Source organism: Dama dama, chromosome 25 (assembly GCF_033118175.1).
Source record: "Dama dama isolate Ldn47 chromosome 25, ASM3311817v1, whole genome shotgun sequence".
NCBI classification, from domain to species: domain Eukaryota; kingdom Metazoa; phylum Chordata; class Mammalia; order Artiodactyla; family Cervidae; genus Dama; species Dama dama.
In genome coordinates, this window is record NC_083705.1 from 31,026,187 (window position 1) to 31,038,795 (window position 12,609).

Sequence of the window (12,609 nt, forward strand, 5' to 3'; positions counted from 1 at the left end):
AAAGACCCTGATGCTGGGAAAGATTGAAGGCGAGAGGAGAAGGGGACAGTAGAGGATGAGATGGTTGAATGGCATCACCGACATGATGGACATAAGTTTGAGTAGGCTCTGGGAGTTGGTGATGGACAGGGAAGCCTAGCATGCTGCAGTCCATGGGGTCGCAAAGAGTTGGACACGACTGAGTGACTGAACTGAACTGATCACAATTTTTTTTTCCTTTAGGCATTTAAGCCATCCCGGGAGGATTTCTAGTTGTTTTCTCAGTTATTTAATGGTTAAGGAACAGGTCTTAAAATAGTAAATTTATGTTAACTCTAAAAATGAATGTATTTTTGAGTTTTTATCCAGGTCAGACCTCTTCGACACTAGTCTGTGTATACTGAGAATTCATGTGGTTGTATACTTCAGAACAGTCTGTATCTTTTCTCCAGACTTTGAGCTTGAATTTCTTTCTGCTTTCTTTCTTTTCTTTTTTTCCTCCATGTACATTGGTTCCCATTTCATTCCTTTTCAGAGTCTCCTATAAAACTCATTGGTCAATCAGTTTGATACATTCCAGTTGGCAGCCCTGTGGCTGCCTAATCAAAGGTGTCAGTTCTACAAGGGTTCCTCAATTTCTGCAGAGACCCATGGACCAGAAGATTAACTCTCAGCCCTGAGAACCTCAGGCTTTGCTTTCCATCCCCGGCTCAGAGCCCTACCTCCCCTGAGTACTCACAATCACCGAGGAGTTGCTTATCATACACCACCTGCCAGGGACCTGAACTGGATCACTTCCATGAAGCAGCTGCCAGGGGCTCAGTTACCGCAAGGATCCACGGCCATGTAGGAGGGATCTTCCTGTGTTAAACTGACTGCTGACTTCTAAAAAAAATCTGACCACATTTCATTTTTGTGTTAATCATCAGAGGGCCTTGCCTTCCTTCAGATAAACTCAACCTATGACTTTTTCCTCTTACTACAGGAAATCTATTGTGTGGCAAATATGCTAACACTGCTTAAATCCCAGAGTAAAATTACAAGAAGTGAGAGGAAACTCAACAAAACTGGCATCATTTTAAAAATAATTCTAGTTTTTCTCCAAGTCATAGGCAATACTTTTCTAGAAGTAGATTTTACTTTTCGCTTTTCAGATTGGAGACTGTTTTTCCATCTGGCTTTTCCACGTTCAAATTCATTTGTTACAGAACTGAAGTCAACATTCTCACAGCTCCTCAGTGGCAACTTACAGCTTTTCATCCAAGAAACAAAAGTAAAATTGATTTGAAGACAGGACAAGATGTACACAAGACACATTCAGAGATACCAGACTTTCCCAGCTTCCCGCTGTTTGCCTCACAGAGCAGAGCCAATCTCACATTCCTCCTCTTTGGCCCCAAAAGACTTCTCTGGAAATTCTCTCACATGACAGCCAAAGAGCTGTATTTAGAGCTATGAGTGAGGGCAAAGGATCACTTTAAAAAGAATGAGTCTGGGAGCTATTATTTTTTCCAGATGGATATGAAGTCATTTTCAAGAAAATAAAGGCATTGATTTCTTTGGGGGACTTGTCAATAACAGTTGAAAGTTTGCATTAACAGAGGAAGGAAGAAGCTTCATCTTCTAGGAAAAGATGATGGACTTAGTGATGGGAACCAAGGACAGGATTTTCTCTTAAGCCATAAATTTTTGTCGGTTAAGCTGCAGGGTCCCTTGCTTGCAGAGGCCCCCTGTGATTGCTGGGGGTTACTTGATGGTGGAAAAGGGAGGAAACATTTCTATGTAAGCGTTTCTGGTAAACTGCCTAATTTCAGAAAGAACGAACTGAAATCTCCACAGCTCTAGTCATTTGTTGTAATTTATTTTCTCTTTATCTATTTTCATGGCCATGTTTTTCATAATTTTATGTTACCTTAACAGGAGTGCCCAAAGCTGTATAAACTTCAGTATCCACAGAATCTGACTCCACTGTTGCAAAAGAATAGGTAATATCTAATTATAATTTATTGCCTAGAGTCAGTTTGCAGTAATTTTAATTAGTGGCTCCTTTTTAATTTTAAAAACAATTACAGTATACCCTTTCCCTCATTCATCCAAGACACAGAATGTGAATTTGAGAAAAGTGTGTGTTTGTGTGTAAGTGTGTGTGTGTGTGTGTGCATGCACACGTTGCATACCATAGATTGGAGAAAGAACAATGATAGGGCTCTGAAAGCAGGACTTTCTCCTTCTTCTAGAAAAATGGACTATTAATGTTTTTTCCTCACTGAGACATTGAAATTTCCTATATTGGCAATATTTGGTGGCTTTTCACAGTTGTGAACATGTACTGTTATTTCAAAGAGCCCACCACTACCACCACCCAGCCTTCCCCTGAGGACAACTTGCTGGACTAAAAGATTCTATCATTGTATCTCCTAAAAAATATGGAGTTCCCAAATGGTACTGGTGGTAGAGAACCCGCCTGCCCATGCAGGAGATATAAGAGACATGGGTTTGAACCTGGGTCCAGAAGATCTCCTGGAGTAGGAAACGGCAATCCAGTCCAGTATTTTTCCCTGGAGAATCCACGTCAGCGTTTCACACTGTCCTATCCAGGAGACTCTCCAAAGAATTTGTCTGGTCTTAGTGCAAAGAATGGTTTACTTATTTTGGGCCACTGGCTTTTTTTTTATCTTATCAACTATGTAAACTGTATAACCAGTCACACCTCCCACTTTGAGTTGATTGCTGGTCAGCCTGAAGTTAAATCTGCACCCAGGTCATGACTAATAATTATGGTGTGCATTTTTAGTTACATTCCTGGCTCTGTTTTGCGTTGTCCTTATTCTTTTATTTCTAATTATTATTCATGCTATACCGTTCAGTTTCTATATCCTTTCTCAAAAGAGTAGCAATATGAATTAATAAAACATTATTTCCAAAATATTCTGTTAATAGTTTTATCATAGCCATAAGGATTTGTAGCAAAAATTCTCTACTTATCACATCAAAAGCTAAAAGGATTTTGAAGGAGGAATATTTAGCTGTGAAGCAGCCTTCTTGATGCTTCCCACTTACTCTCTCCACACTCACACTTCTGCTTACTTACCAAGGATGTTAGGTGTGCCTCTTCCACTATCCCAGCCGTCTGTCACTTAATCTCAGGGAACACTAATGGTGATACCTGTTTTTATCCCATCTGTGCCTCTTAGAATTTATCCCACCCTCAATCCCTCCCCACCCCAATTCCTGATACAGAATGCTCTGAGAATGCTTACCAAGATTCAGATTGTGCTCAGGGTGTCAACAAAATGCACTCAGGGCAGATGGATACAAACGAAATTTTAGGGAAGATTCTTAAGAGTCTGAACAAGAGTGTGAAAGGTGCTCTGACCCTAGGGATGGCATTACATATAATTCAGACAGGAAAGAAGAAATCTGATTGGGGGAGGAGGAGGCCCAATCCACTGGACCCTCCTCAAGACTTGAGTTATCTTTGTGGAGACACTAGACCTGCTGGAAGCGGCAGGCAAGGATTGCTGTGCCGAGAGGCCTGAAAGTGGGAAAAGCTGCCGATTAGCAGAGACTGGGCTTTAACCCTTGTCAGGACAGTCTTCCTCTGGACTAATCTGAATTTAATAGCCCCCATTCAAACTTCTAATCACTCAAAATGTCAGACTCAGGTCAGGGTGAGAACAGAGTCTAACAGCCAGGCACTGACCATTACTGCAAAATGTTAGTTCTCATGTCCTTTTGCCCCCATGCTGCTGCTGCTGCTGCTAAGTCACTTCAGTCGTATCCGACTCTGTGTGACCCCATAGACAGCAGCCCACCAGGCTCCTCTGTCCACAGGATTCTCCAGGCAAGAATACTGGGGTGGGTTGCCATTGCCTTCTCCTTTTTGCCCCATAAGCCCCTCTTATGGAAGGATTCAGTCCCAAGAGTGTCCGCTGTAGCATCATCCACCTGTCTGACTTCACTCTCCTAGAAGCTCTCTCACTGACATCATTGCTCTCTTTTCTCTATTTCAGTCAGAGGTACATTTCTCAGACTTTTTCCCCTATTCCTAAAAAGAGGGGGTAGGTTAGCACTGGGTAAATCTGAGACTCTGCATGAACATTTTATTTCTACCCACAAATTGAGCGATGACTACTACCGAGTTATGTCACCTAGGAAAGGAAAGTCAACATTCAAAAACACTTCAAGACCAGATGGAAGGAGGCATTGAATGGTGTCTTAGTCAGCGTGGGCTGCTATAGCAAAGTATCATAAACTGGGTGACTTATAAACAATATAACTTTGTTTCTCACAGTTCTTGAGGCTGGGAAGTCCAAGATCAAGGCGCCTGCAGATCTGGTGTCTGGTGAAAGCCCACATCCTGGCTCACAGACTCCACAACTGAGGTTGCAGACATCCAAACGGTGAGAATGGCAGACACTCTTCATTGCTTCCCAACATTCATTCCCCCACATTTTTCTTTGCTAACAAAATTCTAGTTTTGCTCAAGTATTAGGTGACCATGTGTCTCAAACACTGGGTTCTTCCCCCTTCCAGGGGTGAATCCTGATTCATCTAGGCTGGTCATGGTATTCTGTTTAGGATTATAAAGCAATTGAATATTGATATTGAGCATATTTTTAAGTGCTTATTGGTCATTTTTTGTCTTCTCTGGAGAAAGGTCTAAGTCTTCTCCCCATCTTTTGATAGGTTGTTTGGTTTTTTGTTTTCACATTGTAAGAATTCTTTATATCTCCTGCATATTAATCACTTATCAGACATGTGATTTGCAATTATTTTTACCAGTTCTGTGGGTTGCCTTTTCACTGACACACACAAGTTTTAATTTTGATGAATCCAGTATATCTAATTTTTTCTGTGTAATAATAGATGCACATACTATAATTGCATGTAAATCTGCAATTATCTTAAATTTAAAAGTTCAATCAATCAGATAAAATGTAAAAACCCTTCCTAGCTTGTGAGCCATACAAAAACAAACATCATTTGGATGCAAAGCCATGGTCTGCCACCTCCTGCTACAGATAGAAAATAGAGCTGCAACTCTTTCCCTGTATTCAAAAACTCTGTCCTGTTCCTCATCTTGCTCCTAACCCACTGTTTCTGGGCTCAAGAACTTAAAATATTACAGCCAAATATATTTCTGTGTATAGGACTATGTGTATAAACTGGTTCTATCTTATATATTCCAAAAATCAAGGGACTTCAAAAAATAGCTACAATTCCACATTTAAGTTTAAGAAGCCAATACTTCAGGGTTTTAAATGCCCCTGTAAAACTCTGCTCTTCCCAATTATTTCTTCTCTTTGCAGCATCATGGCAGAGGGTTTTAGGAAAAGCACATTTGCACCCATCCACTCGACCTCCCTCCGCTCCTGGGAACCCTTCCTCTGCATTCTCACACAGACTGCTCTTGACCTCCCACGGCTCCTGAGGCAGCTTCTTCTATTGCCTAAAAGCTCTAATTGTTAGAAAGTCCTGATATCACCACATTCCAAGGAGAGTTTTCAATCCCTTTTTAAAATTAAGCACAGAGTCTGGTTTAAAGAAGATTTTCATAACAATAATGTTCTGGTTCTCAAACAGGGAGATGGCTTTGCACAATTTTCATTATGTTCTCTATGTTTACCTTAAAGTTTTACATAAATTCTTTTTTATATGTTGAATATTTTATAATAAACACATTTTTTTCATTTATTTTTATTAGTTGGAGGCTAATTACTCTACAATACTGTAGTGGTTTTTGCCATGCACTGACATGAATCAGCCATGGATTTACATGTGTTCCCCATCCCGATCCCCCTTCCCACCTTCCTCCCCATCCCATCCCTCTGGGTCTTCCCAGTGCACCAGCCCCGAGCACTTGTCTCCTGCATCCAACCTGGGCTGGCGGTCTGTTTCACACTTGATAATATACATGTTTCGATGCTGTTCTCTCAGATCATCCCACCCTCGCTTTCTCCCATGGAGTCCAAAAGTCTGTTCTATACACCTGTGTCTCTTTCTGTCTTGCATATAGGGTTATCGTTACCATCTTTCTAAATCCCATATATACTGTATTGGTGTTTATCTTTCTGGCTTACTTCACTCTGTATAATGGGCTCCAGCTTCATCCATCTCATTAGGACTGGTTCAAATGAATTCTTTTTAATGGCTGAGTAATATTCCATGGTGAATATGTACCACAGCTTCCTTATCCATTCATCTGCTGATGGGCATCTAGGTTGCTTCCATGTCCTGGCTATTATAAACAGTGCTGCAATGAACATTGGGGTGCACGTGTCTCTTTCAGATCTGGTTTCCTCAGTGTGTATGCCCAGAAGTGGGATTGCTGGGTCATATGGCAGTTCTATTTCCAGTTTTATAAGGAATCTCCACACTGTTCTCCATAGTGGCTGCACTAATTTGCATTCCCACCAACAGTGTAAGAGGGTTCCCTTTCTCCACACCCTCTCCAGCATTTATTGCTTGTAGACTTTTGGATAGCAGCCATCCTGACTGGCATGAAATGGTACCTCATTGTGGTTTTGATTTGCATTTCTCTGATAATGAGTGATGTTGAGCATCTTTTCATGTGTTTGTTAGCCATCTGTATGTCTTCTTTGGAGACATGTCTGTTTAGTTCTTTGGCCCATTTTTTGATTGGGTCATTTATTTTTCTGGAATTGAGCTGCAGGAGTTGCTTGTATATTTTTGAGATTAATCCTTTGTCTGTTGCTTCATTTGCTATTATTTTCTCCCACTCTGAAGGCTGTCTTTTCACCTTGCTTATAGTTTCCTTTGTTGTGCAAAAGCTTTTAAGTTTAATTAGGTCCCGTTTGTTTATTTTTGCTTTTAGTTCCAATATTCTGGGAGGTGGGTCATAGAGGATCTTGCTGTGATTTATGTCGGAGAGTGTTTTGCCTATGTTCTCCTCTAGGAGTTTTATAGTTTCTGGTCTTCCATTTAGATCTTTAATCCATTTTGAGTTTATTCTTGTGTATGGTGTTAGAAAGTGTTCTAGTTTCATTCTTTTACAAGTGGTTGACCAGTTTTCCCAGCATCACTTGTTGAAGGGGTTGTCTTTTTTCCATTGTATATCCTTGCCTCCTTTGTCAAAGATAAGGTGTCCATCAGTACGTGGATTTATCTCTGGGCTTTCTAATAAACAAATTTTTTAAGCAAGCAATTCATCATTCTTTCTATTAAAAATATTGCTATTTCTAAACAGAAGTATTTCTATTGTTATAGAAAAGACATCAATGCAAACTATCTCAGGGGTTTGGAGGGTTAAAGAGAAGATCTCCAATGCCACAGCCCCAACCCACTGTGAACTATCCCAGACATGGCAACTGCCTCCCCACAGTCCTCTGCACCTCCCTCCAGTCTGTTCTCTGCACTGCAGCTGGACTGATCTTTTCAAAAGGCATGTCTGATTCATGCTTCACACATTTTAATAGTCTCTCATCAATCTCAGGATAAAGACCAAAGACCCACCAAGCTCAACACTGGCGGTCTCCAGCCTCTTCTTTCCTCTCCCACCCTCCATGCTCCATATTCTCCATTCCTATACCTTGTCCCGCTCTTGGAGAAGCTACTTGCTCAGTCTGAATACTCTCTTCCTCCCACATGCACCACTACCTGCCAGGGACATAGGTTTTCATTTTTTTTCAGTAAATACCTACGAGTTTGAGACCATTGTATGGGCTAAGTGTGTGTTTCACTTTATGAGAAACTGCCAAATTGTTTTCTGAAGTGGTTGCACCATTTGTATTTCCATGAGCAATGTATGAAATTTCCAGTTGCTTTCATCTTTGCTAGCACTTGGCTTTGGTAGTCTTTGGTATAGGCTGTATTTTTAAGAAAGTGTAGAATAATATCTGATTATGAGATTTTGCCAAAATGCATAGAAGATGAGTAACTTCTTTGAACTCATTTTGGTGACAGTGCTCTGGTCTAAGCTATCTCCCACTCATCCTCCAGTGTTCATGGTAATAACCTTTAGCCAAGTTGCTATGAAAGCACAGGGGGATTTAACATGCTTAACCACAGAGGTTGTTTTTCAGACTGAATTGATAAATGCACTGCAGCTTCAAAGTCTTACCCTAACATCTCAACAAAGCTTAGAGTCACCCTCGACCACGACTTCTCTGCTGGAGTCAAAGTGATGAGTGTGAAGGTCACGTGTGTGGAAATGTCACAAAGGGCCTAGTCACAGAGGGTGCAAAGACTTCCGGGAACGGAAATACTTTTGAAGGTTGGTTAACATATTTTCCAGATCAACTGCTGGTTAAACTCTTTAGAAAACTACCCGTGAATTTTTTTTCTTTCCTTCACACAAAATCTACCTGTTGGTAAGCACCAGGAGATGCCAGTACTTTTGACAAATGTAGTTTGCAATACTAAATATAAGTGTGGCTAATATTACACCAATTAAAAGGCTGATGTGCAAATTGCTAGGAGTATTTTACAGATAATTTGCTTTTTATTTCATCAGAATATTCCAGTGAGAATGTTTGTGACTGAAAGGTAATAGGCGGCTAGCTCTGGAACTAGCCTTTGCTAAGGTAACATATTAATGAGTCATCAGAGGCTATAAATAGAACCCAGCATGAACTTCTGTCCACAATTACACCACTATTCCCACAAAGGGAGCTGTTACTAATGACAGAACACAGCCTGCTGGCCACTGTTATAACCGAGGAGGGGTGCAGACCAGGCAACCACAGCCCTCTGGGAAATGTGCCTGGAGGTACATTTTGCCAAGATGTCATTATGTGCTTTTTTTGGTCTCCTTTACAGCCTGTGAAGCAGCTGTGCTGTTTTCCTTAGGGATCATCACTGTGTGTACCAGCCAAGATTTTCCAATTCTCTCAGATGATAAATCCCTGACAGTCACTGCCTTAAGGCATCTATTTATCGTATCTTTGTCTCTTCCCTATTCCTTCCCAACATATATTATAATGTATCATATAGCACAGTAGCATGTACATAAAGTGAAAGTGAAAGTGAAGTCGCTCAGTCGTGTCCGACTCTTTGCAACACCGTGGACTATAGCCCACCAGACTACTCTGTCCATGGGATTCTCCAGGCAAGTATACTGGAATGGGTTGCCATTTCCTTCTCCAGGGGACCTTCCCGACCCAGGGATCGAACCCAGGTCTCCCACATTGCAGGCAGATGCTTTAACCTCTGAGCTACCAGGGAAGCCCAGCATGTACATAGGAGGGGTCCATAATTGATGGATGGATGAATAGATAGATGAAGGGATGGGTGGATAAGAAAGTTAACTATGCTTCCACAGAATACTCTGGAATTTTGACCTTTTATATAAACAGAGGAATACATTCAAGTCAATTTCCTATGTAACATGCATCTAAATGTTTCCCTGACCTAAAAAAAAAAAAAAAAAATTTCTTCACCAACAGTCCTACTGTGTGTCCTCACTTCTGCCCTGCTCATTTCTTCAGATGATAATGAGGAGAGAATAACATATCACCTAGAAGCAGAGAGAGAGCAAATATGTTCAGATACTACCACTCTCCACACCTTAATTCCAATTTCACACTAGCCTTGAAGGGAGGACAGAATACAGGAAAAATAAGGGTGAGGAGATAGAAGTAGTCAGAAAATGGTCTAGTACACAAAGACCGCTGGGGTAGATGGCCCCAGAGCTCTCCACCGTGGGAGCCTGTCTGTAAAGGCACCAAGTTGTGGGGAAGAAGTCCAGAAAAGGGAGATAAAGAAGCAGCCAATCCAAACAAATTTTCTTCACTGATGGTTTTTTGCCTGATTGTTCCTCACCTCTATGACCAAGTCTGCAGTGAATGCGTCCAGCCCTGAGTCAGCCTGAGGAAGCAGGGGAAGGCGGGGAAGACAAGGTGTATGTGGTAGTACAGCAATTTCCTGTTTTTGCTCATGGTCAGATGCAATCTGAACACTAGGGAGTTCAATCACTGAATCTTCTTCACCGGTTCAAGTCCAAACTGTAACATCATTGTGATCTAACCCCTTGGGAATTCTCTGGTGAGAAGGATCTCAGCTACACTGCTCCACTTCAGTACAGGCTAGACCCAGTCAGTCTAGTCACTCAGTCATGTCCAACTCTCTTTGACCCCATGGACTGCAGCACGCCAGGCTTCCCTGTCCATCACCAACTCCCAGAGCTTGCTCAATCTCATGTCCATTGAGTCAGTGATGCCATCCAACCATCTCATCCTCTGTCACCCCCTTTTCCTCCTGCCTTCTTTCTTTCCCAGCATCAGGGTCTTTTCCAATAAATCAGTTCTTTGCTTAAGTATTGGAGCTTCAGCTTCAGAATCAGTCCTTCCAATGAATATTCAGGACTGATATCCTTTAGGGTTGACTGGCTGGGTCTCCTTGCAGTCTAAGGGACTCTCAAGAGTCTTCTCCAACACCACAGTTCAAAAGCATCAATTCTTCGGTGCTCAGCTTTCTTTTAGTCCAGCTCTCACATCCATACATGACCACTGGAAAAACCATAGCTTTGACCTGACAGACCATTGTCAGCAAAGTAATGTCCCTGTTTTTTAAGGTGCTGTCTAGGTTGATCATAGCTTTTCTTCCAAGGAGCAAGCGTCTTTTAATTTCATGGCTGCAGTAACCATCTGCAGTGATTTTGGATCCCCCCAAAATAAAATCTGTCACTGTTTCCACTGTTTCCCCATCTATTTGCCATGAAGTGATGGGACTGGATGCTATGATCTAGTTTTTTGAATGTTGAGGCCATACTAATTCCTAGGAGCTATAATTAGATGGGAGCAGAAATCTGATGATCTCAAAATTCTGCATCCAACCAAACTTGGCACAAACTCCAAGAGGGCACATAAGCTACAGTCTACCTTCTAACCACCAGAAGTTGTTAAGACTCCTTGAACTTTCTAAAGAAGATTCAGTTTGTTACAGATTCACACATTGAAGCCTGGACCCAAGATCCAGTTACATTCTCCTGAGACCAGTCTCTAACAAGTACAAACATCTTAAAAATGAAAGATATCTACATACAGCCTCCCAAGATCAGAACATTCAAAAATTAGAATCACTTGGGGACCTTTTTTTTTTTTAGTTTCTTTTAAATTAAAGCAAAAGTCATATAATGTAAAATTAACCATTTTAAGTATACAATTCAATGGTATTTAGTACGTGCACTGTGTACAAAAAGCATCTATATTTCTTTTAAGACATTTCCTCACCCTAAATGAACATTCATACCCATTAAGAAGTCACACCTGCTGAGCATTTTAGAAGTACATATTCCATGGCCCCAAACCCAAGGGATTGAAATTCAGTGAACATAGGAATATTTTTCAGAACTTTTCAAGGATCTCACTTCTATATATTTACCCAAGAGAAATAAAAATGTACGTCCACACAAAGAACTATGTATGAATGGTTATAGCAGCTTTATTCGTAATCATCCAAATTTGGGAATAACCCAAATGTCTCTGAGCTGAGGGTATATAAACCAACTGTGGTACCTCTGTATAATAGAATAGTACTCAGCAATTAAGAGGAACAAAGTTCTGATAAAAGCAACAACAAGGATGAATCTCTAGTATATTGTACAAAGTAAAGGAATTCCCTTTCTGTACTATAATTCCTCTTATATGACTTTCTGGAAAATGTGAAACCTTAGTGATGGAGGACAGATGAGTGTTTTCTGGAGTTTAAGGGTGGGGATGGGTTTTGAGTACAAAAAGATAACACGAGGGAATTTTGGGAGGAGTGGTGAAATGGTTCTACTTCTTGATTATGATGGTGGTAACAAGCATTTGTCAAAACTCGTAGAACTTAACACCAAAAAGTGAATTTTACTCTTTAAATTTTAAAATAAATTGGAAAACATTTTAAAGTTTTCTGGATGTGTATGGGGTGCAGCCTGTTTGGGGAACAAGTGCATAATAATACTGGACAACCTGGTTATTCTATAACCCAGTCAAGTTATACTTTGGACACCTGGGGCCTGCCAACTTACCTTTACTATCTCTCTATTTGTCATCATGGCATCTGGACATTTTCCACAGACAAGTATAAAAGTAAGCTGTCAGGTGAAGCAGATCACAGACATGGACTATGCAATTGTTCTGTTCTAGTGTTTGTCAAACTGAAATCATCACACCAAATGCAGTGACTTTAGAACCTTTCTTAAAAATAAGAGTTAGGAGTTTGAGATGGGCATGTACACACTGCTGTATTTAAAATGGATAACCACAACATGTTTCCAAGGGCTGTGGCCTGTTGTGGCCATGGGATCTCCAACTGCATGCGAGAGCAACGTGGAGAGACTTTGACAGCACAGGTCAGCATAATACCTGCAGCTGCCACTCGCCTTTCTTATCATCTCTCAGGATTTGGGCTGGAAGTCTTCCACTTGAATCCATGTTTCCATCAAAATCACATTCTGTGTAGATTAGGTTTTTTGTTAACGCTTAAAAAATAAATAAATAAAATAAAATGGATAACCAACAAGGACCTACTGCACGTGGAACTCTGCTCAATGTTATTTGTCAGCCTAGATGGGAGGGGAGTTTGGGGGAGAATGAATACAAGAATGTGTATGGCTGAATCCCTCCCTATTCACCTGAAACTATCACAACATTGTCGATCAGCTGTACACTAACACAAAATAGA

The 12,609-nt window shown here is 40.9% G+C and overlaps 1 non-coding gene across 1 annotated transcript; it reads left to right on the forward strand.

Annotated features, from left to right (window-relative positions):
* The first annotated feature begins 12,189 nt into the window (after positions 1-12,189).
* Positions 12,190-12,320, forward strand: LOC133046889 (small nucleolar RNA SNORA44). Its single transcript, XR_009690591.1, has one exon. It is a non-coding gene; the product is annotated as a small nucleolar RNA SNORA44 (small nucleolar RNA).
* Positions 12,321-12,609: the final 289 nt, after the last annotated feature.